Source organism: Lactuca sativa, chromosome 4 (genome assembly GCF_002870075.4).
Source record: "Lactuca sativa cultivar Salinas chromosome 4, Lsat_Salinas_v11, whole genome shotgun sequence".
In the NCBI taxonomy this organism is placed as follows: Eukaryota; Viridiplantae; Streptophyta; class Magnoliopsida; order Asterales; family Asteraceae; genus Lactuca; species Lactuca sativa.
Window position 1 is genome coordinate 370,125,061 of NC_056626.2, and position 5,879 is coordinate 370,130,939.

General features: G+C 41.8%; 1 long non-coding RNA gene across 1 annotated transcript; it reads left to right on the forward strand.

The window, feature by feature from the left end:
• Positions 1–417: 417 nt before the first annotated feature.
• Positions 418–3,000, forward strand: LOC128133947 (uncharacterized). The gene is made up of 3 exons (XR_008232268.1): positions 418–765; positions 1,070–1,639; positions 2,803–3,000. It is a non-coding gene; the product is annotated as an uncharacterized LOC128133947 (long non-coding RNA).
• Positions 3,001–5,879: the final 2,879 nt, after the last annotated feature.

Sequence of the window (5,879 nt, forward strand, 5' to 3'; positions counted from 1 at the left end):
AAAAAGTTACAAAAATGGTTTCTGACAAATAGAAAGTTTACAGGTGATGATGACCCCCACAAAGCAAAAGTAAGTTGAATTTAGATAAAAGTTGGTTTATCTTTCAATTTGTCTAATATACAAAATGATATGGTATTTTATTATGAAGTGAGATCAAAATGAGTCATTAACCTAATTTATTGTTTTTATTTAGTTATTAAAATGTTTTCAAGATTTAAAATGTTACTAAAATTTGTTTGTTTTAATCAATCTAGTCGATAATGGCAGGTTTCCATAATTTTTTTTGGATTTCTAAGATCATTGAACCATTTTCTTTGGTTATCTAAGGTCCTTTAAATGTGTTTCGACAATTTTTTTAATACTTGAGTTCCTATTGTGATTTTCCTTCTTTGATTATTGATTTTTTATGTCCAAGGAAGGTTGAAGCAATGAGCGAATCACGATGGAATTAATAAGATTTATGAAATGATATGGGTCACACTACGACTTTTGAGACTCGCAGTACAATTCTCATTGATTGGGCTTAGGACTTAGGCCTCAGGATATGGACCTATTTAAGGGCATTAAATGTAGCGCTTCATCATTTGCAGCCTCCATCACCTCCTTGAGCACCTTTAACGAAAGGCTAGCCTCTCTTGAAGTATTAAAGCTCGTTCTCTCTCACCGAATATCATTATGGGTGTTCTTTTAATGCATTAGAGTGAAGAAAGGAAAGAAGATTGCTCTTGGAAGCATTTTTAACCTTCATATCATCTTTGGACCTTTGTAAGTTTCAAATATCTAAGTTTATGTGCTTTCATTTATAGATCTAATGTTGGTTGGTGTTTTGGTCCCTTTTTGCCCCTTTTTCATTGTGTACTTCGAGTTTGAAGGACTCCAAAACCTTTGAAATGATTTAGATTGCTTTTTGGACATTTAGAAGGTGGAAAATGGGAGCTCGTACATTTCCATTAAGCCATGCATAAGATTTTTGTTCATTAAGTCCCTTTTAGAGTTAGGTTTTGAGATTTGAGAATTTTGGGACTTAGATCTAAATGAAGTTGAAGACTTTATCCATTAATATTTTTAGGAGATCCAGATCTAAAAGGGTTATTGCTTGGCTGGAAGGCTTAAGGACTCTAACAAGAAAAGTTGTTAAGCTAGATTTCGCAGCGCAAGGAGCTTATGGTCACGGCATGACATCTGAGTATTTTTCGGTTATTTTTTTCGTCTTGTGTTTACGGTGCAATAGTCGTTATGTAGCACCTGGTTCTTGGTACGTATTCTTTTGTTATATACTTTGCATTTTGGCCTTGGACTCGGTGAGTTGAAGGTCCAACTCGCCGAGTAGAAGCGGGAAGGGACGCAGGACTTGAGCGATCAACTCGGCGATTCGGGTCCCGGACACGGCGAGTAGACCCTGTTTGGACAAAAACCCTAACCTGGGTGTTTGCACCTTATTTAAACGCTTTAACTTGGCCTCCTTTGTCCCTAACACTTCCAGAGAGCTGTAGAGCGAAACCCTAGCCCCCATATTGTTCTTGTGAGTGATATTGGCCTCATGAAGGAAGTTTGGAGCTTAGTAGAAGAAGGAGGAGGTTGAAGAGTGCAAGAAGGGGAAGTAGATCGGAAATCTACACTGTGGGAAGCTTCCATTCAGGTATAAAAGTTCCTATCTTGATCACTAGTTCATTAGATCCCCTTTTGTCCCTAATTGGTGGTTTTCAAGCCCTAAAACCTCAACCTCCATGTGTTCATACTCTATGTTCTAAAAGGACTTCGGATCTGGACCTTATGGACATCTTGGAAGTGTAAAGTCTATGTGGTAGAAGTGATTGAGGTCCCTATTGAGTGTATGACCTCATAAAGAGCTTGGAATTGACTTTTGGAACTCATAGGGCCATGCATGCATGTAAAGTTTGCAACTTTACGTGATAAGCATGCCCTAAGATCTTAGATCTGTGGTTTGGAACTGTTGCATGTCTCAAATTTGGTCTGTATGGGAGGAGAGTTGAAAGGACTCGACGAGTTCCAAAGTGGACTCGGCGGTTTCTATGAAGATGGTCTTAGACTCGACAAGTTGGATGAACAACTCGGCGAGTCCTATGAAGATTACCTGGAACTCGACGAGTTGTTCTTCAAACTCGGCGAGTCATATGAGCTGTTACTGAGTTAAGAAGGGTTTAAGTGTAGAAGGTCCAACCCTTCGTAGTTGCACGCGGAGTTAGCAATTTAACGTGTAGCAATAGTCCCAGAAACCAAATCCTCAAGATGGATGCTCTGGTGAGGATTTGGAAGTGAGTAGGAGATCTGCTCGTGGGACTCGGCGAGTTGTTCTCGGACTCGACGAGTCGGATCGCGCGTCAGTCTAATCGTCCCTAGAAGTAAGTTAAGGGTTACTCAGTGAGTGGGAAGAGGGACTTGATGAGTAGAACTGGGATAGTAGGAGAGGGAATCGGCGAGTCTGTGCTATGACTCAGCGAGCCCAGTCAACTGGAAGTTGACTTTGACCAAGGAGTTGACCATAGTTGAGTTTGATTATGATATATTCTAGTATGATAGAATTGTTTATACTCGTTGTTTGTGTGATACTTGTATGTTATGGCTTAGTAGCTGAGTATGGGCGAGGCCCGTATCTCTTAGATAGCGGAGTGTGGGCGAGGCCCGTATCTCCCAGATAGCAGAGTGTGGGCGAGGCCCGTATCTCCATGAGTGTGGGCGAGACCCGTATCTCCTAGTTGTTCATTATATGGTTGCATGGTATGAGCTATTATGGGGGAGCTCACTAAGCTTCGTGCTTACAGTTTACTGTTTTGATTTCAGGTACCTCTTCAGCTAGGGGAAGGAACTGGCGCGGTAGCGGCATATCACACACACACACAATCTTGTTTTCCGTATTATGGATTTTTCTAGGATGTACTCTGACATATTATTATGATGTGGCTGCTTTTCATACATGAAGCTTTATTATGAAACTTTTATATCGAAGTTTTTATGAATTGACCTATTTAAATAAATGAAATTTTTTGCCTGTATTTTTGGGATGTTACATGTTAACCGTTGACTACCAACTTTTAACCAAGTTTGATTTTTGGTCAAACTTGTTGGATTTTGAGTTGTAGATTGAGTTTACACTTGAATTTAATGTTATGTAGTCTATGAGACTATTTCTTGCAAAATTCCATATTGTAGATGTGATTCTTAAGTGTTTGATTCAGGTGAGCCTTCTCACTACACTATATAGGACACTAGGTGTCATGTTATGATATATTGTCTTTATGACTATTGCATGAAAGACTATAGGGGGCCATAACACTTGTATGAAGACTATAGAGGACCATAACACTTGCATGAAAGATTATGGAGGGGGGGGGGGGGGGGATAACAGGAAGGACTTCAATGGGACTACAACAATGGAAGTGATTGTAAGACAATGATGGGATCATAACATTCTCCATGTTATGTTGTATTTTGAGGTATTCATTAAGACTTGTTCTTATAATTGTAGATTAAATGTTTTTAGGTACTTCTTCTGATCATGGGAAGGCTAGAGAGTGATTGTAATCATACATCAACAACCTTTATGTTTTGACACTTCTGTGATGATTTTATTTGTACTCTAATCTAGATTTTTTGGATTATGGTTTTATGAATAAGTGTTTCCATCTTGATTGTAATTTTATGAAAATGAGTATTTATCTTATTTTAAAATGAAAATTTTGGGTTGAAAATTGCGACGTTACAATTTTTTTTACTTTATCTTTTTAATTTGTTTTTACATGTGATGTGACATAGAACTCCAACGATTCTTTTGGGGATGTTCTTCCACGTCGGAGACGAATCTTCAAGGTGACAACAGACAAGGTCATTAGAGTCGCCCAGGGACTATGTCCCGGGAGTGGACTCCAACGATCAAGTTAGATCAGTTGGTAGATATGAGATGGTTCTTCTTAGCTGGAGAGAACCATCTTGGTGCTGCTACTGGTGGTGTATGGTGGATGACGACGGCAGGTGGCAGCTGAGCTACCCGGCCAAAGTATAATGTGGCGGCTGAGCCAAGGGGAAAGAGTCCCCCTCCATGGACGAGGCACTATTCTATTTATAGTTGACAATTAGGTCAACGGGAATTAGGTCAAGCCATGGGCTAGCCCAATTCAGGCCCAACTAGCAAGGAGCTAGGCAAGGCCGCCCGGAGGCGCCAGGCAGGGTTGGCGGGGGCACACCAGGAAAGGACGGCAAGGGAGCACTAGGCAAGGGAGCGACAGGTCGGGCCTGCAGGAGAGTCCCCGACAAGGCTGGCAAGGGAGCGCCAGACAAGGCTGGTGCACCAGAGCTGTCTAGGCAATGTTAATGGACCATCTATCATCAAGTCCCCCCCAGTCCGATGTTATTGGTATGCGGCCAAGAACATTAGACTTGACTTAGTCATATAAACTGTGTGTCGTCAGATCCACCTACTCCGATCAAATCGGACTAATCAAAGCACCAATACATCAAAGAGTAAAAGGAACGACCGAACCTCGCCTAATAGAGTAATGGTGTTGCGCGACGAGCCAAGCATTGCTTATGCATCTTGAGTTGACTTGATACTACTTCATTGAGAGGAGTGTGGTCCGGTTTGTGTGACGGTACGTAACTGTTGTTGAGATCATACAGAGCAAAGCTACTAATAATGTTATTGTAGAGTGGGGCTGTTGTACGACATGGATGTCGCGACATTTCTATCATCTTGGGGGAATGTCATAGGTAATTATCTTCATCGTCTTTTTGCATGAGCATTAATAACCGTCCTGAAGGTGTTTCTTGCTCGAGCTATACCTAGCTGGATTACCCTCAAGTCTGATGTGGGTAGCATGGGTAGCCGTATCAGATTATGATGCGCATGGCGAGGTTGCTATAAGTATAGGCAACGAGGTTGTTTCCATGATAACAGACGACAGACTGTTGCCAAGAGTCATATAGCATAGATATTGATGGATTATAAGTGACAATGTTGCTTTTGATAACGTTATTTTGAAGAGTAATCTTGCTATAGCAAGATGTAACGTAGGAAACGCCCTATTAAACGTTCAAGCATATGAAAACCATGCTGATTATAAGAGAAGAGACACCAAATGTGGTGCTAAGCATGACATAAACTTATGATGCATAACTTACGATGCACGACAATCCGCGACTTATGTTGCACGACTTAGAAGAATAGTTCGTGCTTAGCAACGAACGATCGTGGAGATGTCACGCGAGAGAGCATCGTGTGGAACAGATCGGGATTAGTCGCCGATGATCGTAGATACATCATGTGGGAGAGCATCATGTGGAATGGATCAGGCTTAGCTGCCAACGATCGTAGATACATCACACGTGAGAGCATCGTGTGGAATGCATCGGGCTTAGCTACCAACGATCATAGATACATCATGTGGGAGAGCATTCCATGGAATGGAACGGGCTTAGCTGCCAGCGATCATAGATACATCATGCGGGAGAGTATCGCATGGAATGTACTGGGCTTAGCTGCCAGTGATCGTAGATACATCACGCGGGAGAGCATCACGTGGAATGGATTGGGCTTAGCTGCCACTGATCATAGATATATCACGCGGGAGAGCATTGTGTGGAATTGATCGGGCTTAGCTACCGGCAATCATAAATATATCACGTGGGAGAGCATTGTGTGGAATGGATCAGGCTTATCTATCAGCGATCGTAGATACATCACGTAGGAGAGCATCGTGTGGAATCATATAGGAAAAGATTGCGAGGCTTTGAACCTTGTTAGTGGAAGATGTTGTTGTAATGGAGTCAGGCTGAGAAGCCAAGTTAGTGGAGTCAGGCCAAGAAGCCACGCGACTTAAGGCAAGGGAGCTGAACCTTGCAGTCAGAGTTTTTCGTTATAATGG